Below are 23731 nucleotides of genomic sequence, written 5' to 3'. Positions count from 1 at the left end.
ATGGTTTTCATTTCTTTGCATGCAACATTCTAGCCTTTTCCCTGGGGAATATTGGTAAATAACGAAGACTGAAGTACGACGGTGTTCCCAAAGTAAACAATATCAGTAACTCTCTGTATTGTTCACACATATATTTACCATAAGCAACAGGTGTCTTTTAAAACACCATTAATAAAGTTGAAGCAGTAACTCTCCTTAATAGGGGATGTGCAGGATAAAGGAACAAGTATGAAGAGCTTTCTTTTGCTGCCACCTTGCGCGAAGCCTAATCACAGCTGCTACACTAAAGTGAGGATCAGGGGGACTCTTGTTGGCTTGTACCTACCTGGATAAAACTTAAGGGAAGTAGAACTGGATAGAGAGGTAACCAGATATTCCTACAGGTTCAAGTTTATCCATAAATTTTATCACTGAGATTTGTATTGCTGCGGCAATAAGAGTCTCCTCATGAGCTAGGACACCATCACTGAGCAAGCAAAACAGAGCAACAAACACAGTCCTCATCCCGAAAAGCTATGGTGTCCATAAATACACACTGGTGCTCACATAACTGCGTGGGGTTGTGTGCCATGAGGAGTTCCCAAAAAATTCAAAAGAAGAAAAAATATATAAGTAAAGTGAACTTCACTACCAGGGCAGACTTCACACCAGTTCACACCATAATAGAACAGACTTAGTCTTTAAGTTGATCCTTTTATATGTGCACACACATCATATCCACACCTATAACAAATATAAACATCTACATATGGATAATATTTATGTATGTAGAATATATAGAAGTGTTCTGTGAGTTTACGATAACTTCTGAGCTTACCTGATGTCTCTGTAACATAAATATACGTCTACATTTCCCTCTTTTTCTGCAAACGGTATATGAGCTTAAAACAGTTAGCTTTCAAGGATGCCTGGAAAAGAACCCTCTTTCCACAAAAGCACAAAGTGCAATGATAAACATTTAAACAGTGATTGGCAGATGATGAATCTTGAGTAAGGACTAAAAAATACTCCAACAGCCTCAGATTAAAACAACATAATCGCCACTGAGCATGTATTAATATGTACACTAGTGTTCAGACTCTTCTGCTAAGTGGCAGAAGAGACTTGTTTGCAGTACTCCTAACAATTAAATGTACGAGCTGAACCTTGGTCACAGGCCAGCATTTTCAGCTGAACAGTCACCTTGAGACAGTTTGGGTCTATTGGGCCACTAAATACAAAAGTTTTGATGACTCAGGGGGACCTGCTTACATCTCCAGGTTTGATCTCTGAACAAATTCTGTATTCTGCTCAATTTTCTGAAGTTGTCATGAAAAATGTGCACAATTAATCCACCTTGAACTATACTCTATCATATCTCTCTCGGACCAGCAATACTGTTTGTCATTTAGCTGCTGTCTATTCTAATGGAAGCACCTGGGAACAGTAAGTAGAGGATCTGAATGGGAAAACAAATTTATCAAGGCTTTTTGTAGAGAAATGGCAAAAAAAAAAAAGAGTCTCTTCATAGGTCAGAGGAAGAGGAATGACAAAGCAAGACATTAAAAAGAGACTTGTAGGAGAAACCAAGCTGAAGACTTAGGAGAACCATGTAAGAATGGGGGAGAATGAGTGGGAAGGGTCTGATTTTACTGTGGGGGCAGTATGCCAGGAGCTGAGTAGAAGCAGTTGGATAGAGATTGTACCTCACAAAACAAGCCAGATACTGAGCAAAAAGGTTCCTATAGGAGGATTTTCTGTCAAGTCCAGAAAATTTGCAGAGCAAGGAAGAACTAACCCCAGAGGCTGACATAGAGGAGGACACAGGCATCCTCACTAACCTGCTGGAAGAGGGGGTCTGTTCTCTCCTCCGCTCTGGTGCTGCTGAAGAAGAGGCCACACTTGCAGCTGTGCAGGCGTGAAGAGCAGCTGCTCAGCCCTTTACCAGCAAATAAATGCTGCTTGCAGGATTAAATAAAACTACTCACTTTCCCAGACCTTTGACTCTGAGTGCTCTGCAGCACATTTTTGTACTGGGCAGGAGGAGTACTGAGATAGATCCTTTTCTGCCCCACCTCTGTCCTGTGCAGGGTGGGTAAACTCTGACTCAGATAGCCTAAATGGCCATGGCCACTCCTGTAACACAACAGGTGATCTTTCTGGATATCCCAGGCAGCAGGGGTAGGACAACCTGCTGGAGGCCTGAGGGAAGCAGGGTGGAAGGGAAAGCCAGGCATAGGAGATGGATGCTTCCATGGTCATGTAGCCTTTACTAGAAGGAGCTTCAGATAGCATGTGAGACCACTGTTTGTTGGCTATCTGGGAGTCCTGAGGAGGGAAAGTCCTGCCTCCAGCCCTGTGTGCTGCCGAGCAGTGAGTGCTGGGTTGTCAGAGGCAGCACAACATTTCTCCTCAAGCTCTTAAAGGTATCAGTAAAGACAGCTTTTTAGTTCAATACTGACATGACTTCAGAGGATTTTTTTGCATTTTCTCTGTGTGCTTTCTACCCTTTTCTGTTATCAGACCATTCTGGGCCTGAAACTCCGCAGGAGCATCCATTTTCTTCAACCCTCCAGTGTGTTAGAGACATTTTAACCAAGAGCAGCCTCCCAAGAAATCTAGCCCTAAAATCCCCACAGTGACTGCCTCAGATAGATGCAGTGTTGTACAAAAAGCCATTCCCACCACCTCAGCGTAGATATCCATTGCTCTGGGTCAGATCTGTGACACCAGCATACCACACACCAGGTTCTCATTACAAAGCACCACGTGGCAGAAGGTGCTGCTGTGTGATATCCTTTCCCCTGAAGCGAACGGAGACGGGATAATTTAGAAACCGACTTGCATTTTCATTTAATGGTTGTGAGTACTTCTATTAGGTAAGAAAAAGCCTAGCTCTTATTTATAATGTTACTTTTCTGAGTTTAATATATAACCTTTGCTTTGATAGTCTTTCCAGCAGTTTGCTTTAAACTTTGCAGCATTTTGCTATTTTGGGTAGACTGTGAATGCTGTTAATGCCTAATAAGTAGTAGCTTTCCTACCAAAGGTGTGATTTCTGCAACTTAAATTTTCTTGTTTTGGATTAACCTCACATACTGGTTTTGTGATACTGTCATTGTCATCTCTTTTCAAAGACAGAATTTATTCCTCTAGTGGACCTTCTGGACTTTGCAATATGTGGCAAAAAAAACCAAAATAAAGTAAAGCAAAATAAAATAAATGACCAAAAAAGCCAGTTGGTGATCTGTTTTTCTATCACTGAAAAAACATCCTGAACAGTGTAAGCAAATATTATATCAAAACACTTTGAAATTTTGAGATCTGCACACTCATACTGCCTCAGGACTCATAATATTTATTTTAAATTATGGAAGTTTAGTATTTTAAACCTGAAATGCACACAAGATTCAATAGCTGAAAACCAGAGACTGACACTAGCAAAGGAACTTGTACATAAATGTCCTTAAATCAAAAAGCACCGTGAGGTCACAGGGTTATAACTTGTTATCTCTACGCAAATCCACGAATCATTCACATCATTGATATAAATTGTGTTGCTGATATAAATCAATAGTCATTTCATTGCTCGTGTCAGTAACGAAATTGGCCCAGATTCTTTACATATTCACAAGGTGCCTAGATGTAGGTAAATAACCACACAGGTGTTATACAAGCACACATGATACAGAGACACATTTTCTTCTGTGCATGCTTATGTTACTTACCTATTTTATATCAGGGAAATTACGCAATTCCAGGCTCAAAAAAAGGTACCTGTTCTTTTATTGTACATATTCACTCACTATTTTGTCACACAGGATGAATTTCACCTTGATTAAACTGAGCTGCCTGAGAATTTGACACCCAGTCTGGTGGGGGCATTGAGGCTCTGGAGAGCCACAAAGACACCCAGGTGCTGTTTGATCCCAGCACCCCTATTTTAGGGCGGCATCATTGATTTGTACTTTGCAGAATAAGCCTAGATTCAAGTTATACACTGAACGGTTAATCACTACCATTTGGTAGAGTGAAACTTTGGAGCCACTCTCACTTCTGGCAAAGCATTATCTGTCTTCTCTCAGCTGAGATTGTAGTGAAGTGTCTCACATGTACACATGTCCATACACACATACACATACATAGTAAAATATATCAGGAAAATATATATCCTCTTCTTCTAGTGGGACTGAGATAATAGAAATAACAAAAAAGTCATCAAAGCCTGCAAGAGCAGAAAATAAACTTTTTTCATGTAACTACATTCATGCTAGGAGCAGGCCTGCTGCTCCACACTTTATCTACACAACTAATATTTGTCATCTTTAAATAATAATTATCTAAAGAAAATCATACCATTTCTCAAAGAAAATGAGAATCCATTTTTTTTTTTTTTTGTCTCAGTTATCTTAGATCTTATTTTCATCTCTGAAACTGAAATGACCAGTTAGGATTGAGTGACCAAATGACCAAAATTATCAGTACTGGAATGAGTTGTTATTGTATGTGTGCTTGTTTGCTTTTTTTTTTACCTTTGTCACACCTTATCTTTACCAGGTCAGGAAGACAATGGAATAGGTATGATTCTTGCCTTCAAAAAGTTATAACTTACCAGGCAGCAATCATCCAGTGTGCTATCTTCAGGTTAGATATTAGGAAGAAGTTCTTTACAGAGAGGGTAATCAGGCATTGGAATGGGCTGCCCAGGGAGGTGGTGGATTCTCTGTCCCTGGAGGTATTTAAGAAGAGACTGGATGTGGCACTGAGTGCCATAGTCTAGTAACTGTGGTGGTAGTGGATCAAGGGTTGGACTTGATGATCTCAGAGGTCCTTTCCAACCCATCTGATTCTATGATACTCCTTGTCAAGGACTCTGGTGTTCTGATGAACCAGAGCTGGAGGAGGTCTTCAAGGAGAACTTCTGAAGCTGAAAAGCATTGTTGCATTTCTAAGGACTGGAATGACCAGGTGGAAATCCTACTTCTCAATCAACAGACTCTCAAATAATGCAAAGAGACCAAAATCCTATTGCAGGTGGGGTCTGAGCTGATCTGAGGACATCAGCTGTTCCCAAACAAGATGAAATGACTGAGGAAAGAATTTATAACCTTTAATGTGTACGTTAATTCTATCTAATTTCTAGACAAGCTAAACTGTGCAGGAGTTAAGGGATGTAAAAATAATGCCTGAGTGGGCTCTGATAAAGAAGTCCCAAAACTCTAGAAGTTACCACATTTAAACTGATTTGCAACAGCTTCTTTCCATCATTTATGTGATTTTGAGTTGTGAACAGAAAACTTTCACCAACACTTACTATGGATAAATTGTCACAGCCCAATTAACATCCAGTAACTGTTAAATTAGGTTGATCCATCATACAGCTGAACTCTAAGACACTTAATGGGAATCAGTTGGAACTAGTTATTCTATCTAGAAATTCTGCTCAGAAACAGCTTAGACTTAAGGAGTCCAGCTCAATTAGAAGTGTGCTCTCCTGTGACCAGATGCACACCCTGGCTACAGCCCAGCTCTGCTGTGGGCTGAAACCACAGTGTGGGTGCCAGCAGTTTGCTTTCCCAGTTTTCTTCCTCCCTACCTCACAGTGCTTTGGTTTTTATAGGAAGTACATCAGATATGTGGGCAGAAAGGAAGTTGTGACTCCTTCCAGCTAGGCTGTTGATCCAGATAACCACAGACACTGCAGCCTGCCCTGCTTACTCGAATCGTGGAAGTTGCAGATGACTCCTTTTCTCAGCACTAGGCAGTTCATGTTTCTGTCATCCATGTCTTTCAATTCTTGTCACTACCTTGCATGCTGGGACAAACACTTGAAAGTATTTTCTAGCCTTATTTATAGGAAAAACTTAGAGCCCTTGTAAGCATAAAGCAATTACTGATAGCTTGAAGCAGGTACTGCTTACGTAGTTTTACCTGGTTCCCAAAGAGTCCAGTGTATTTCCTTAACATAAACCATAGAAGGGTAATTCAGCAAAGATCCTCTTTTTCCATCAGTTATTTTATTACAGAACAGTAAAGGTGACAAGAAAAAATTATGAAGAGAAGCAGTAAAGCTGAAACAGGTTATAAATTATACTGGGAGTATATTCTGTTCTTCTAAACAGTCATATGGCTGGAAGGGATTTTGTGTGATCATCTAATCCATCCTCCTGTCCTGACAAGATGGATTACACACCATGTCATACCTGACAAGAGCTTGTCTAACCTATCTTTAAAAGTTTCAGTGATGGGGTCTCTAAGACACCCATTCAGTCTATTTTTGTGTCACTACCCTTAAAATTCTAAAGTTGTCCAGACATCCAAGCCGACTCTTCAGTATCATGACTAAATTTCCCTTTTTCTTAATTTATTCCCCAACCACATGGATAAACTTTGTGGCAGAAGACCCTTGCATATTTGAAATCTATTAATCTTAAATTTTGTGGAAAGCTACTTGCAAGGATTCTTTCAACCACCCACATTCCCTAGACCTTTCATCTCCCCTGCACACCCATTTGGTCAACATCTTTTCTGAACTGCAACTCCCAGATTTTTCTATTGGAATAGAAAAAAAATACAACTTATGAACTATAGTTGTCTATGATCCATTTATGTTATTTTTCTTTTCTTTTTTTTTAAATAGCACAGTGAATCCTTTATAGACATTTTTATACATATTTCTTTTATATCACTCTAGAGTTTTCTGATAGTCAATAACCACAGTTAAAACATATTTTCAGTTTCAGTTCTAAACATTCGATAGAGATACAAACTGTATCTTAATAAATCAGAACACTTTTCCAACCTCATGGTTGTAGTATTTGATGTTAAATGCAGATATATTTGAAATATCTCTTGGATATTATTTCTTTTTGCAAGGTGGTCTTGACACTTGTGAAATTTAAAAATAAGACTGGTTTAAACACTTAGAAATTCCCTAGGGGACTGTTTTAAACTGTTGTTGTGGGTACATGAACTTGGTGGATGGGTAGTTTTCAGTGCCTAATTGCCCTGATTCTGTGAAATGCAATTTGTTATAACATCAGCATATGCCATTGCCTCAATGACCATTATTATGTTTTCTTGAGATAAATCGGTTCCACCTTACAGTGGATTTTAATTTAGTTATTTAAACTGTCTTCAACAATCGAAAGGAAAGAAAAGAGGAAAAGCAGCCGAGTGCTTGTGTAACATACCAGTTCTGCTGGAATTAGTATGCAGAGAATATGAAAGAAAAACTGCTAATCTTGTTTGCAACATGCCCAAAGAAGAGTACTTTACATCAAAAGTTAAACACTATCATTACTGCAGATCTTTTACTTCTCAAATAACACAGGCTTTTATAAATCAGAAATTTTGCTAGAGAAGAGGAAAAATGAAATAAAATAAAAAGAAAGCAGAAAGATTAAAAGAGCATATGATGGCTGCTATAGAGCCTGGCAAAATCTGCAACACAGCAGGTCTCTCTGTGTCTGCTGTGCCATATTCTGTCAAAAGCAGCTCCCAAATGTGGTGAAGGAAATGTTAACATTTCTAATCTTGGAAACGTTCAGTGGTGCCATCTCAGTTTCATCAAAAGCCTGTAATAAAATACATCCAGAACGCTTTCTCTCATGAAAGCTTAGTGAAACACAGATGTTGCTGCTCCATATTTTCCCAGAGACCCTCATCGACTCCTTTCACAGAGATTCTGGGCTTCCCATAACCCCATCATTGCCTCTAACAGCAGCCTGCCATTTCCATCAACATTTTGCTCTGCAGAATTTCTGTTATCGTGCAACACTGTGCTTTTCTGCACATTAAACTGGTTAGAATTGAGGCAGTAGAAACATATCATTGCTATTGCTGGGGAAGAAAGCAGATGCTGTTCATATGCATACTAAGAATAAGAAGAAAAAACCCCAACTGAAGCCTCTTTCAAAATTTCCTTACAGAAATGTGAAAAAAACACAGCCCAAAAGGCAGGGAAATTTGACTAATCAATATTCACCTTAAGCCTGTGAAAGAATGACAGGGACCCATGCTGACATTATCAGAAGCTTATTTTCTCTCTCCCTCTTGAGACTGGAATAGCCAATTAAGGTTTTTTAAACATCTATGGATTTTTTTTTTCCAGTAATCTGCCGAGTGAATATAAATCATCTTCTGTATCTTACAGTGCTGCTTCATGAAAGTCAGCAATTTTAGCTGTTTTGTTCTATGACATCCTTCAGTTTTCCTTAAAACATGATTTTTTTAGTATCTATTGAAGTATTATTTTTTTCTTGGTTTAAATAGTTTTCTCCCTCAAAATATTTTGCATATGAATATTGGTATGATTCCTGCTGAACACTTTCCAGTACTATCATAGGCACATGCATTCTCATAAGTTTTGTGTATCTAAGCAAGTCCTCATTAATGTTCTTAGTTATTAATTTAGAAGAGCAATCACTTCTTACACATAAAGTTTTGGAAGTTAGACATACAAGTAGTCTTTTTAACTTGAAAAACCTTCTTCCATTTGTAACTCAGCTGTCTGACATTTCATAATCTAACACTTAAATGGCAGGGTGTATTAAGATATATTGCTGTATTTGAGTAATTGTAATGGGGAATTTTAAATCTGCACATTATGTTTGCCAGAACTGATTGAGAATCTCATGGCTATCGTGGTGACCAGGGAATCTCAGGGTAGGCACTACTTCTGACAAGTGAAATAAATCTGTCCTGTCAAAGGAAAGAACTGCATTCAGGAAGCTCAGCAGCAGACCTACTCAGACTGGTTAAAAACTGGTGTTTGTTCTATTGGAGGAATTTGGAATTGGAAATTGGAATTTGGAATTGGAAATTCAGGTCATGGACAGGTACCCAGGGCATTCCCAAAGCACATGCACCACCAGTGTCCGTGTCCTGCTCCCCTCTCTGGCTGGGCAGGACAGCAGACCATTGGTGTGATACATGTGTACACACACAAGGTGGATCCATCCAGGAGCTGGGCTGGTTCAGTCTCCCAGGTCAGGGCACCTGGACATATGAGCTCCCAAGGCTGCAGCCCCCACTCCAGCTGCTGGCACCACAGATTCCCAGATAGGTAGGCAGGCAGAAACACACACAGAAGGTAAAGAGCCCCTTCTTTCAAAGCAGTTGAAGGTGAATTTTAATGAGTAGACAGGCAGACTGTGACAATCAAGTGCGAGACAAGGCCAAACAACTGCACTAATCAGACCTTGCTTATGTGTTAATGGACCCTTTTGTTCCCTGTGTCTCCATTTATTCCTCCCCAAATCCCTTCCTTTTTCTCATCTCTGATTCCTCCTTTAAACATCCCATAGTAAATGCTGTGCAATTCTAAAATGTTCTTTCCCTGCATCCCATGATGTGTCCCACCTGTAGACAGCAACCACCTCTAATCCCCAAGATGACTCAGAGAGTTGCTCCCAATGACTCCTGGTGATGGGTTTCCTGGGGCAGCTCTGGGAAAGGCCCAGACAGGCTGCCCTTCCTTCCCTTTGAGTCTTCAGCTGAGGTTCACCCCTACCTAATGTTGTACCTGTGTTCCTCTGGGCTGATGGCTGCATTGGCTGGGCAGGCTATTACTTGGGGTCTCTAACGTCTCTGAGCCCCTTTGTGAGTGTGCAGGTGAGCTTTTATCAGATAACCTACCACATTCATTTTGCCTTACAACTTCAGGGACCAAAAATCAAGTAAGACTGAAAAAATCTCTCAACTGTAAGAGAATAAAAGAGAAATAAAAGCCCCTTCTAAGCCCCTGCATTCTGAGAAAAATTTGATACTGCACGTGCTTTTGTTTTAGTGATATACAATAACTATGGCCATTCTACCACAGACATAATTTCCTTGTTAGTCTGCTTTGTCTCCCATCTTTCAAAATGCACTTACACCACTTCAGAAAAGATTTTTTTCTGTGTTTCTTTGATGAAGTTCAGCATGATAACATCTCTTGACTGCATTTTGGTAGATCATAGATAGTTTTATCACCAAAATTACATCAGTTATCATCCTGTCTACATTTGTTAGTTTTGGGCGTGGGTTACTGAGGAGATGTGATGATGGTGTGTCAATGGGTGCCAAGGCAGCTTTTGATTCCTAAGCACTTCATAAAAGTAATATTCCTCCATGTAACTTTACAGTGTCATTCTTACTTTCTCCATTATGCTATGTCCAACAGATTTTACCTGTAAACAACGCAAATCAGAAAAAATTTCACTAATCCACTGTGTAATTACAAAGCAATGCCATTAAATTCAAGCTAAGACGATGCTTTTAGTTGGTATACATTCATGGAGCTTCACTGATTTTTCTACAGGCTGGAGAATTAACTTGAGCAGAACTTGGCCCATGGCATGACTGACATTTCACACAGCCGTGGTGCCACTTCACCCACCCGCCATCCCCAGCAGTATTTCAGGGTAGCTTATGGGCATCAAACTCACTTTCCAGCTTCCTTGCACAGTTCTGGTGTGACGGAACTCAGTAAAAACCTCCTTCATGTTTGAAGAGCTTAACAGAGTTTCCCAAGTGGCAAATGTGTTAGAAACGGATCTGAGACACCCCCACCCTGGATTGCAAAGTAGTGCTAAAACCATTGGAAAGAAATGTTGTCAAGTACCTGAAAAAAAATGCCCTTTTCTACTCCATCCCAGAGCATTCCATATGAGTTCTTCTTCAACATTGTGTCCAGTGGGTGAGCAAATGCTTCACAGAGTAGTAAGCTGTAAGTCATATTATATTTACCTACATAACTTGCTGAAAGAGTTCCCAGCTGCAGCGTAGCTAGAACTTGTAAGTGAAGTCCTCTAGCACAACTGAAGCAGTGTTTTGAGTCATAAAGCTTGTCTCAAACTGCAAAATCAAGAAAGATTTGAAGAGATTATAGAGATTATACTATCAAAGTATCAGTCATAAAGTAAAAGAGTTTCTCAACAGATACGTATAAAAGTGAATTTTTGCAGTTGGTTGTGACTAGTACCCAGAACAAGATCCCCTTTCCTTCAATACAGATAGCTTCAACTAATTCTTTGCAAAACGGAGTCATAGCTGTTTTATATTGACAGCAGTTCTAAATTTGCTCCTTTTGAAAATGAAATGGGAAGAAGCAGACAAAATGTAATGGAATTGCTTGAGCTGGAAGCTAGACATAAGTAGTAGAGAACATATAATAGGATTTTCAACTGATAAGGAACTTGATCTTAACTCTTACCTTCAAAGGAAATACCTCTAACAAGCTGGCATTTTCTACCATGGTGAAAGGCAGGGATGTAAGGAGCAGACCCGAGGGAAGCATACTGCCTAGTGAGTTACCAACACCTACACACTGCAGCATTTCGATTTTTTTGGAAGCTTCTCACCCAGATACTATCCAGCCCCATCTGTGCTCAGCTTGAGAGCTCTGCTGTAGCCAGAGCTCAAAGCTGCAGGCCAAATTGGAGATGCATGAACTGATCAAAATTTCCTCTAATCCTACCTCAAGAATAAGTGACTGAAATGAATTCCATCAACTCTATACATTTGCAGCACTGCCCCTGGCACAGTCAAGCTGGGCTTATTGCCATAATGGTTTCCGAAATATACTGCACTATAAATGCATGAGTTCTTCACAGCAGAGCATTACAATCAAAATTCCTACACATCTACACCTGCCATTATTTAAATCACTCACTGCAACTCCATTGAACATGGCACTTTATTACAATGGATGCTCAGCAAGAAAATCAAATAGAAGAGGACAAAGGGATAAAATCGCAGGAAAATGAGAGCACGTAATCAAAGAAAAAATATGTAACACTTTGACAACTCCACTTTTATCCTCACAATATTAAATCATTCTCTTCTAATCAGTAAGGGAGAATCTGAATGACTAAGAAGGCTAAATGAAAGTTTGCAATTCTGAAATAGACACTAACGGGTGAAAAAAATCAAGGCTATTTAAAACGTATGATCCAGCCTCCCAGCAAATTCAGCATAACTAGGATTTCATTCCAAGTGACTAAAAGTGTCCAAAAGGAATTCCAAATAAGTTTAATACAATTTTTTTTTACTCATAACTTGGAGCACTATGTAAATCATACCCTGCCTCTAGAGAGGGAGAATATATTCAAAAATATGATGTATATCAACTGTATTTTTTTAGAGCTACACAGTAAAATGTCTCTGTGGACCCATTCACCAGTCCAGCTGCATGAAGTCTTCTGCATCTATAGGTAGCACAGGCTTGCAGCTCAGCTGATGCCTTTCATTTTTTCCCTAATATTTGAGCCCTAGTGGCTTCCTTTCTTTAGATGGAGCTTCTCAGTCAGAAGAGCTAAATCCTATGGGATTGTGCTGTTCTATCAATATTAAAGCTTCAGGAATTGAGTGCATTTGATAGTAATTTTATTCAAAATGAAATCTATTCATTTTTTTGATAGTCAAACATCCTTCTCAGAGTGACTGAAATGAGATCCATTTTTTTCAAGTTGCTTGTCTAGATTTGCCTTTAACTTTACATTTGAACTTGAACAAAATGAAGTAGGAAGATGTAGGTTTAGTTGACAGACATCATTCTTCCCTTCCCCCCCTCAATGAGCTCCTTTGTGGATTGTGTAAAAAAATTCTGTGTTTGATTTCAATATGGAAAAAAGAAAATTGAAATTCCCTGTGAACAGAATTTCTATATTATGTACAGCTTCATCATTAGACTTTTCATTCACTAACAGGGGGTGAAATATTTGGACACATTCAGAAAATATTTTCCATTGGATATTCTCTCCTGGTTAATAACTCTTCAGTTAGCCAGTATATTACCTTACCTTTGACTCTCTCAGGCATTCTGGTCTTGGAAGAGACTCCTCAAAGTCCCACAGTAAAACGAATTATTTAGTTTAAAAGCTGTGGTGATAAGGTTTCCATTGGTACAATAATACTTAAATAATAATAACAATGACCTTTATACTGTCTCTTTGAAGTCCATTTGACTACATTGTTTTCTATTTAACTACCCAGTTGTTTTCTAAATACAAATAAATTTTAGTGAAATCTGAACTCTCTAAATATCTAATTTCAGTGATCTTCTTACACCAAGTAGCAGAGAAGTGCATGACTGAGTAATAATCTGTTCTATGCCTTTTCCTTTTCTGTTTTCTCTGCCCTTGTTTATGAATCCATCCATGTTCTCAGATATAAAATAGGAACATATTCTTCCCTGATATTTTTGTCACCATTACATTGCTATGTCATTTTTGTTGCTGACTATTCTTGAAGACTCAAGGGTCAGAATCATTTTGTGCCTGTGCTATAATTCTAAGGCTCAAAAGATTAAAGCTCAAGATTTTGTATATTAAAAACCCAATTTGTTCCTATCTAGATACAAATTGCAAACAGCGGAATGTGTAAAACTCCTTCTCAATTACTAAATATAAACTCTTTCTATACCAGATACAAACTGTTCTATAGCTCAGCCCTTTCCAACTCTTTCTCTAGAGGCAATCTGTATGGTTTTGTTATTCACAGATTGAATTGCAGGCATTTATGTCTCGATAATGTTCAAGTAATCAGCTTGAAAACTGAAATATGTCTCAGCCTCGCTCCAGGAGCTGAAGTTATGCTGAAGTTATATTGGAAAAAAAAAAAAAAAGAAAGTGACAAGTTGCTCTGTTGTCTTTGTGTTCAGTAAAATCTTTGCTATATTTATTTCTCCTCAGCTGTGCACTCGTGAGTGGATCCAATTTTTGACATCCGAATTGCTTAAACTTTGCCATGAAAAGAAGTGATATTATTACTTGAACAAATATACTTTGTGACTTGGCAATAAAAAAGGGCTGTAGCTGAAATCTACAAACTGCTGAACACCATTTGAATTATGCATGTAAACTTTATGGATCAGCCTATCAACTCCTTTTTGTCATTTGATGCATATTAATTTTATGCACTACTGCTTTGGCTTCTATTTCATTGGAATGTTTACTGCTGTTTAAGGTATATTACTTCACAACAGAAAAAAAAAGATATTACACATATTCTTTTCCCCTTCAGCACTGTAACCTGTGTAAAATTTATTTACTTCAAAATTAAATACAAGAAGATAATGACTACAGTGTTGTAACTTTTGTGATTATGCAAGTATATTGTTTCCTTTTCTTTGAAGTTCTTTAAAATTAATTTAAAAATCAATGATAGAAAAAAATCCAGGACCTCCTTCTTAATTTATGTTCTGAATATTATTTTTTAAAGATGGGTGGTAACAGTAAAGTTGGAACCCACAGAATTTTCTTGAGTCAGGGAACACATAGACATAAATATTTCACTCAGAGCTCCTGGATTTTTCAGGCCTAAAAGAGGATTAAATTATATATATGGAATTCATATATATATAGACATACCCTACCCAAACTAAGTCCACCCCCAATCTATCCTCAGACTAGTTTAAAATATCTGCAGTTCTTGAAGTGATATTTCCAGAAATAAGTAATTTTGCTTCGCACCCAAAAAGTCTCTTATTTCTCTCAATATGGTGCTGGATGTGCAGTCCTATTTAAAAAAAAAGACTTTATCTAAGTGCCCCTGTGCCTTCACTCAGCATAAGAGTGCTCATCCTTAGCAGCAACATTTGGATTGGGAGCTTACCTTTGAAAGGGAATTTTCCAGTCACTCCCATTTACTTTGGCTCACACTGTGGAAAGATCTTGAAGGGCAGGAGATGGATTCCCTTCAGATGAAACTAAGCAGGGAGGTGAGCTCAGGTACCTGCAGATAACCAGTTCATGGGACTAGACTAGAGTCAGTTCAGTGTAAAATATCTTTAAGGCCTATTGACCCTGCTGTGTCACAGCTTCTGCCACAAACAGCTTTTGCTGCAGTTCTGGAGCCTGGATTATTTCCTGACACTGGTGGAGAAAACCAAACAGAACCAAGCCTGCTGATAATGGGTTAGGTTAATGCTTTACTAAATCTATTGTAGAAAAGCCAACATTTCTTGTAATCGATGGTCATAGAGATTATTTCCCTCCCTCAGCTTTGATTTTGAGGCTATACCAAGGAAAAGGAGAATGAAAGTTCCTTTGATATTTGCAGTTCCCATTTTATGGGAAAGTGAAGACACTCTTTGCCCCTCTCTTTTCCTATTGCCTTCTCAGAGAGCATGCATTGAACACTACTTGTAGTTGATAACTTCAATAATCCCCACAACATTATGGTCAATCTGGCTTCGTAAACAGGCTGGGCCAAATCACTTGGAAATTTTCTTCTTTATTATTGGTATAATTTGTTACCTCTTTAACATGATGAATAGGAGCTGACAATTCCAAGTGACAAACCTACATGTCCATAGGGAAACATAATTGCAGTCTACATAATGAGATGACATCTACATTTACATGATTTCCATAAGAAATTAAAAGAGAGAACTATCAGTTAGAGAAAGGTATGTAATCTGGAAACCTGGGGAAAGGAGGGAAGGGAATGCATCTTTCTGTAATTGAGTACCCCAGGTGTGGATGTGGACTAGGTCAGTCCTACAGGTCACCCCACATTGGCCAGAGTGGACAGTGGTTCCCTTCCCAGAAGATCCACTGAAGGTCACACAGGCTCCCAGATCAATGGAAAGTGACTTTTCTGTGGCACACTGAGGCTAAGATTCTAGGAGAAGTTTTAAAAAAGACAAACCAAAATCCTTTTGAAAACTCTTTTGTTTTGGTAGTTGTGCATAAAACCAGCAGTTCCCTTATTGCATCTACCTCTCTTATAATATCAGGCATATTCCTGTAAGTGAAAGAAGATATGCTGCTGCCATCAGAGATACAGAAGGTATGAGGGGTATCTTATTAAATAAAATTATTATCCTCAGAGGAAATTTAGGTTATTTTAGTGTCAGGGTTCAAACCAATACATGGTTTCTCCTCAAGCAGTGAGATTTCTCACAAGGGAGTTTAATTCTTTTTTTTTCCAGGCAGTATTTTGTGACTGCTGTTTCCTGTACTTCAGTGGAACATTAAATTTTACAGAAGTGTGCCTTTTCCCATTCCACTTGAAATATTAGGAAACAGGCATCGTAATATGTTTCAGAAAAATAAGCAAATAAAAGAGCTATTATTTTTAAAAAGGAATATTGATTTTTAAATATAGTACTTTCTAATTTTGAAATAAACCTTTATTTTTAATTTTTAAAGGAATAAAGTATCTGAATTTTCTGTTATAAGAAAAAAAATCTTTTGAAATATTTCTTTTAATTCCAGTAAGATTAATGCAAATGGGAAGCACAAAAGTCATAAAAGACATAGCAAATAAAACTGCATACCTGACTTAGGAATATTTTAGTTTTCATTTTGTATCCTATTGTACATTGCCCAAATGAACAAATCTGACATGAACTAGTTCTGCCATGGCTGCTTCAAATACACAAAAATACCTCAAATACAGTTCATTAGATGAGTGTCCTATGGAGTATTATTTTTTAAGTTATGTGGGAAACATAGCTCTGAATTTTCAATCAGTTATTTCAAGCTGAAATACTTAAATTTACTTTTAATGAATACAAATATGTAATGCATTTATGTAAATATTACTATATTACATGTATATAAATTTATATGCTTGCAGATATTCACATTGGTATTATACTCTTGCATTAAATTTTTATTCTGGACACAGTTTGGACTGCAATATTGTATAAATAGTAACTGGCAGGAATAGTAAAATAGCTGAGCTTGCAGCCCAGACCACATGCTGCTGCACTGTGATGGGAAGGTCTGGCCCCTTGCAAGAGCATTGCTGTGGCACATCTCCTGCACCTCTTTTAATTGCTGAGGATATGCCAGGTCTTGTCCCCTCACTCTTGTTAAGGTCTGAGAACCCTATTTTAGCTGCAGTGTAAATTTGGCTTTGTTTTCCTACTGGAGCATCATACATATTTTACCTCTGTGAAACAGTAATGCAGGATGATGCCACTTAAACACTTGACTCTGCAAAGCAAAACGGAACTTACCTCTTGCTTTGGGAACCTGAAGCCGTGCAACTTGTACATCCACATCTGAAATTTTGATTCATGTCTTGCTCTGAACAAAGGAGTTGCCTTTCACAGCCAGCTGGGTCCCACAAAAACGTAGAAATGAGCTCACTGTATACAGGTGTTTGCTGTTTTAAGTTTATCTGAGGGGTAGGATCGCACAGCTTTACAACACCTTTTACTACAGAGTTCTGGTAAGGATCTGTCAAATGGCATCTGCCTGCAGACCAGCTGCTGAGGAGCAGCTTGCTTTAGTGTGTGTTCAAGGGTTAGAGAGGAGGTTGAAGGATGCCTTTGAAATCTCTGCCTAAATTGTCTGAGAACTCATTCTTGTTGGGCATCCATCTATTACCAATATCAAAGCCTCTCTGCATATGAGACTCTGCGCTCTCAAGTCCCAAATCTAAATCCCACTGTCTTGCCCTCTTGCTGGTTTTCAGACACTAATATACTACCTTTAAGACACTAATTTTCTTGTAAGCTATCTGTAGCCTACTGAGAAAGTACAATGATCTTTGCTGCACTTGTAATAAAGAAAATAAAAATGCATTAAGAAGGTGGCTGGGGAGAGAACAGATCACTGCTTTTGGGAAGCACAATTAAACAGTCTTTCTTCTCCTGTGCTTTCTTGTGCCAGATGTGAAATGTGAAACTGGTAAAAACCAGGTTTTGTACCTGAGGCAGTACTTTGAAAGAGTCAGTGCAGAGTCAAGGCAGAGCAGGTGAAAGAGTCACTGGGACCCTGTTAAAATACTGGAACAGGGGGCAAGAAGTGGGAGAATTGCAGTATCAACTTTTGACTTAAAGGCCCTGTACTTGAAAGCCCTGTAAGAACAACTTTGAGATAAACAAACAAATAAACAAATATATCCAGAAACATGAAGTTTACTGGGGACCGATAAGAAATGCTCATTAGTGTATGCTAATGGTAATTTCGCAGATACATCATAACAACAACAGCAGCAGTATATGGTATTGTTAAATAAATTGTTTATCCATTGTTTCATCTCATCTGATCATCTTTCTTGATGTTATTAGATGGCTTACTGCAGCAATAAATAAGAATTCTGTATGCTCAGAAGGATAAAAAACATCTCTTTGAATTCCCAATCTTAAGAATGCTTTTTAGTATACACAGTAATATTCAGGTGTTATTATTTGTCAAGCTTCAGTAAAAGATTTGACTCCTCACAGGCAACTCTGCAGATTTTATGCTCATTACTGGCTTTAATTTATTTTGGAAGGTAGACAGGACAACTTTTGCTTTGTATTAGCTTCCTAAATCCTCAGTATTTTTTTTCCATTTGATTAATTATTCTCATATTTTTTACAGACTTTCTAAGGAACAGTTATTGCAAAATATTACAAGTTATTTTATTGTCTTATACGATTGTCTTCCTTATCATCTTTTTAGGGTAGCTGAATACTTTTATTGCTTTACCTCAAAGTCCTCCTGCTTATACTGGTAAGCTCTCCTTCCCCTGAGATAGTAGCATTTCATATCGAAGTCTAAAATTTTTATTAAAAAAAAAAAAATCTGAATTTGCACATACAGGAAAAATTTTCAGAACTTACTAAGTGGGCATTTCAGAACACTGTCAAATGTCAAAAGTTAACAGAAACTTAAAAACAGCTTACCCTTTAGAAGCAAAGGAATCAACCCAACCTACAAAACAACCACCTTGCTGACTGCTAAATTTACAAGAAAACAATGGGAAATGCACTTTGGAAAAACCAGTGGCAGAGTACAAAGCCACACTTAGACATTCAGTGATACCTGCAGAGAAAACTAAAGGAGATGTTACTGGGGCAGACACAACCTAAGGATGAGAAATTGAAAAATTTGACATGTTTATGTCACTTTGCTTCCACTGTTACTAAGATTGTGTGGTAAGAAAGTCTGGATTATTTTGAACAACTTTTTTTTTTTTTTTTAACTTGAAATGAAGTAGCACAGTCTCTTGATTTAGTGTATGAACCTTTCATTCAAATACAGAACATAATAAAGTCTGTACGTACTTCAAAATATGCTCAAATATAGCATAAAAATGCCTACTTAAATACTGTATCTACTCAAATTCTTTTTAAAATTGGATTTTTTTTTGTTTCTGCAAGAATCTTAAAACAATGTTTAAGACTTAGTAAAATAATTTACTCCATTCTAATTTATTTTTAATATTTAAAAAAATCATATCATACAATTTACTATAATTAAATGACTTTAAAACCCAGTTTCCTGGAGATCTAACAGATGACACAGATGAATCTAAAAATTTTGGTATATTTGAAGAAATATTTTGGTAAACAAAGAAGGTAAATGAAACTGAATCTTGTCATAACAAGCTTACCTTTTTTTCAGTAACAGCAGAATTGTAAAGAAAATTAACATTTCTTCTATCATATGACTGAACTCTTTTTTTTCCTGAATATTTAATTATTGGTTAATTATCACTGTATGGTTTATCTAGACTGTAGCACATAAAAGTTTTCCATTATCTATTATCACATATATGTAATGAGTTCCCATTTTTGGCAACCATAGATCCTCTAACTTTTCAGTTTTATAGGTCCACTATACTTGGTGAAATTACTGTCAAATAACAAATCTTCCAGAGAAAAATGTGGGCAGTCTGCACTGTATATACCATTATCAAAAGAAGACTTCTATTTGCCAGTTGACCTATTGTACAGACTTGCAAGACTCGTTGGTAAATTTTTTCATATAGTAAATTAAAAAAAAAATCATCAATTTAAGTTTATTGTAGATTTAAAAGGATATAAATTATAGCCTACTTAGCTGTCCAGAAAGAGTGTAGTGCAGAAATGTGTAATTTAACAATGAAGATATGCAACAATAAGGATATGTGATAATACAAAGTGCTGCCTCTCTGACCCTGTACCTTTTTAATTTCATCACCTTATGCACATCTCCCTAGTGCATTTCAAACCTCTTCATGGCTGACAAGAGTTCCTATACTTTCTGAGCCAGAGTGGCCCAGCTTCTCATCTTTGAACAACAACCTCCTTATGAAACTGCAGTTTTTTAACCCCTATGTTTTTCAGCTTTCAAGGGTTATATAAACACATGCCAGGGAATAATAATCCACTGCTCAGGTGGCACCTGAAAACTGTTTTTTGAAGAGGTTTGTTTCCTGAGTTCTGTTAGTACCAGATTAGTTTACATGAGGCACCGCTGGACATACATGAGAAAAAAGCATGGTATGGATAGTCCTCATGTCTTTCTGAATGTTCTTAACAATGTTTGTACTAGTTGTAGTTCCTAGTAGTTCATACTAGGTGCTGTTCCTGAAAACAGCACCTAGTTCCTACTAGATGTAGGTAATTACTGATGAATAACACCAGTTTGTGTAACCCAGAATGCACACTAAGCCTTGTGAAATACAAATAGCTGTTCAGTCCTTCATATCTTATAAGTTTCCAGTGCAAGCAGGGCAAAATCCTGATGCTGTTGAAGCCAAATAGCTCTTTTGCTTTTGTTACAGCAGGGCCAGCTGTTTCCCTTAGGAAATAAGCAGCTGCATTTCTGCCTGGAACCGCAGCAGAGATTTTCAGTTTGAGATTAAATTTCAGAAGGAACAAAAATTCACACGCGCACACACACACACACACACACACACACACACATTCCCTCTCTCACTGCAAACACTCCCACAAAATGAGTGTATATCAAGATGACACTGGTGTCATTTATTTCTGAATAATGAACAGTATTTTAAAGAGGAAGATTTTCTGCTGTAAAAATGGAATTATAATAATGGCAGGGGAATGGAAGTAAAAATTGATGATTAGCCAGAAACACATTTGGGTGTGGTGAAAAGACATTCCTCTATAATTTATTTCAAGGTTAAACTACCAAATGCTCAAATATGTCTGAAACTGACTCAACAGCATTATAGATGAGTAGGCACTATGTAATCAGAATACATTATATCCCTACAGAGGCAGTCCAGGAGGAATGATGCTGATAAACATGCCCAGATTAAGAGGAGTGACAGAAAGACTAAAAATAAAGGTTTATGACAACGTAAAAAATGCATTTTTCTAAATATTTTATTGGAAAAATGCCATATTGGATCTGCCAGCATAAAATTAATGAATTTCAGGTTCTGCTTCTTCTTCTGACAAAGTATCTGACTAAATTACAGCATGAAACAAGTATTTCAGGATAGAAATCAGGCCTCAAACCAGTTGAAATTGTCCTGGAACACTTGGTGTGATTCTTCTCACTCTTCCTCCACTCTTCCATTTATTCCCAGGGAGGTTCCATAGAAGGCTGTGCAAGGCTTTTTCGGTTGACTGTGGGCAGCTTCCATACGCTTGGGTTTTCTTTCAATCCAAGAAAGCTTCCCTGAATGATACCTTCTGCTGCAAAGGCTCAAAAGGGGTAGAATCAACTTCTAAACGTTCATGTTTTCTGAGTCAGATTCATTAATGTAATATCCAGCCTCTTAGTATGAAATAAAATCTTTATAGGTAGGACAATTTTGTCTGGAAAGTGCAGCAGGAGGATGGTAACTTCTGTAAATGTTTTATTTTTTTTTCATTAAGCTTCTCTTCTGCTAGAATTCAGTGTCTTATAGTCCACTTATGAAATATTACAGAAGCCAAATGGATATTACAGTTAAATTGATAGAAAATCTGACCAAAGGAAAGGTATTAGACATGAGAATGACCAGAGTAAAATTACCAGAACATCTGTGAGTTTATAAATGCACCTTGTGATCACATTCTTGTTCTTCATCATCTGAGTTCCGTGTCTCACATAACAAACACCTTTGCCCTATTCTAGTTTTGGTTCAGTTGTGACTGCAACTGGTTTAGTTTCTGTTCCAGTATAAACATCTCAGAACTTTGAAATAGGATTTGTGTTTTGTTCTGGTTTAGGCCAAAAAGAAGGAAAAACAGGATACTGTTTGTTCAACTCTCTGTTATCCATTCTCTGAAATCTGACTTTTCAATGCATGCATATTTTAAGGTGGACTAGGTAGCAGGGCTCTTTACTTCTAATAACTTTAAGATTTGAATCTCTGAATTGCGTATATCCAAAGAATACTTTGGGTCAAAGACTCAATGTGTCCCAGTCTGGATGAGATGACTAGATAACTAAAAACCTCTTCCATAAAGTAAGTTTATCACATTTGAAAGTGGCTGGTATATTTGTAATCTTGAAGAGAATGGAAGATCCATTTACAGCTCTTGTTTAGTCTCAGATTTCTATTTCTGCACTACACTAAAACACATCCCTGATTCATCAATAAAAATTTAAGTTTATACAAGATATTTACTGTCAGTTCTAGTATTAGAAATTTACCTTTGCATAATACTGACTTTTTATAGTGCTATAAATAGTACTGTGAACTTTAAAAGGTCAAAGTAATACTGAAGAAAACCACTGAGCTTAAGTCAAATGCAGCAAACTACTAGTCATCTATTTCTGCCCTCAAAGTCTGATTTCTGAACAGTTGATTCTCTTGCATATCTCCATGTTTTAGCTGTTTTCAGTTAGCATTCCCATCCAGAATGGTTGCTATGCTCCCATTCATAGCAGCTAGGGAATATGTAAACAGTATTAAAAACAGTAGCAGGAAATGCAGAAATGGTCCTAAGCAGAATATAGGCAGAAAAAGCAGCATTATTTTATAAGCAACCAGAAACATGCATCAAAAATTTAACAAATCTGTATGTAGCAAACAATGTGGCACATCATCTTTATTCATTAACACTTCCAGAGCAGACATATGTAGTTCACAATAGAAAACATACTCTGCATTAAATTTAAATTTGTCCTACAGTTCCTAGCAGGGATAAAACAGTTAGGGAAAAGGGTATGTATAGTCTATGCAATAAAAATGGCCATTCAGTACCCCTGCTGTGTGGTCTAATGATAATGTTGAGTCAAACACGAACAGGGGAAGAAAATAGGCCTGGCTAAACAGGGAGATTTAGTTGGAGCTCAGGACTAAAAAGAGAGTTTATGACTTTTTGAAGGAGTGGCAGGCCACTCAGGAGGACTACAAGGATGTTGTGAGGTTATGCAGGGAGAAACTGGCTGCTTGTGGCTTGGACAGGTGCACTGTTTGCTGGGTAAAAAAATGCCTGGATGGTAGGTCCTAGAGAGTGGTGGAGAACAGATTTACATCCAGCTGGCAGCCTGTGGTGTTCCCCAGGGCTCAGTGTTGAGACTTGTTCTGTTAATTATCTTCATCAATGATCTGGATGAGGAGATCAAGGGCAACCTCAGTCAGTTTGCAGACAACCTGGGGCAGGAGTGTTGATCTGCTGGAGGGCAGGAAGTCTCTATAGAGGGATCTGCACAGGTTGGATCAATGGGCCAAAGCCAACTGTGTGAAATTCAGCAAGGTAAAGTGCCAGCTCCTGCCCTGGTGTCACAACAACCCCAGTCAATGCTCCCAGGCTTGGGGAAGAGTGGCTGGAAAGCTGCCCAGTGGAAAAGCACCTGGGGATGCTGGCTGACAGATGATTGAACATGAGCTGTCAGTGTGCCCAGGTGGCCAAAGAAGGCCAATGTCATTGTGGCCTGTATCAGAAATAGTGTGGCCAGTGGGATGAGGGCAGTGATTGTCCCCCTATATGCCGCGCTGGTGAGGCCACACCTCAAACCCTATGTTCAGTTTTGAGCCCCTCATTGCAAGAAAGACACTGAGGTGCTGGAGAGTGTCCAGGGAAGGGTAGTGGAGCTGGTGAAGGGTCTGGAGCACCAGTCTGGTGAGCTGCAGATGAGGGAGCTGAGGGTGT

This window comes from Myiozetetes cayanensis, unplaced genomic scaffold (genome assembly GCF_022539395.1).
Source record: "Myiozetetes cayanensis isolate MyiCay16 unplaced genomic scaffold, myiCay2020 scf5-8, whole genome shotgun sequence".
Classification (NCBI taxonomy): domain Eukaryota; kingdom Metazoa; phylum Chordata; class Aves; order Passeriformes; family Tyrannidae; genus Myiozetetes; species Myiozetetes cayanensis.
This window is presented reverse-complemented; position numbering follows the sequence as displayed.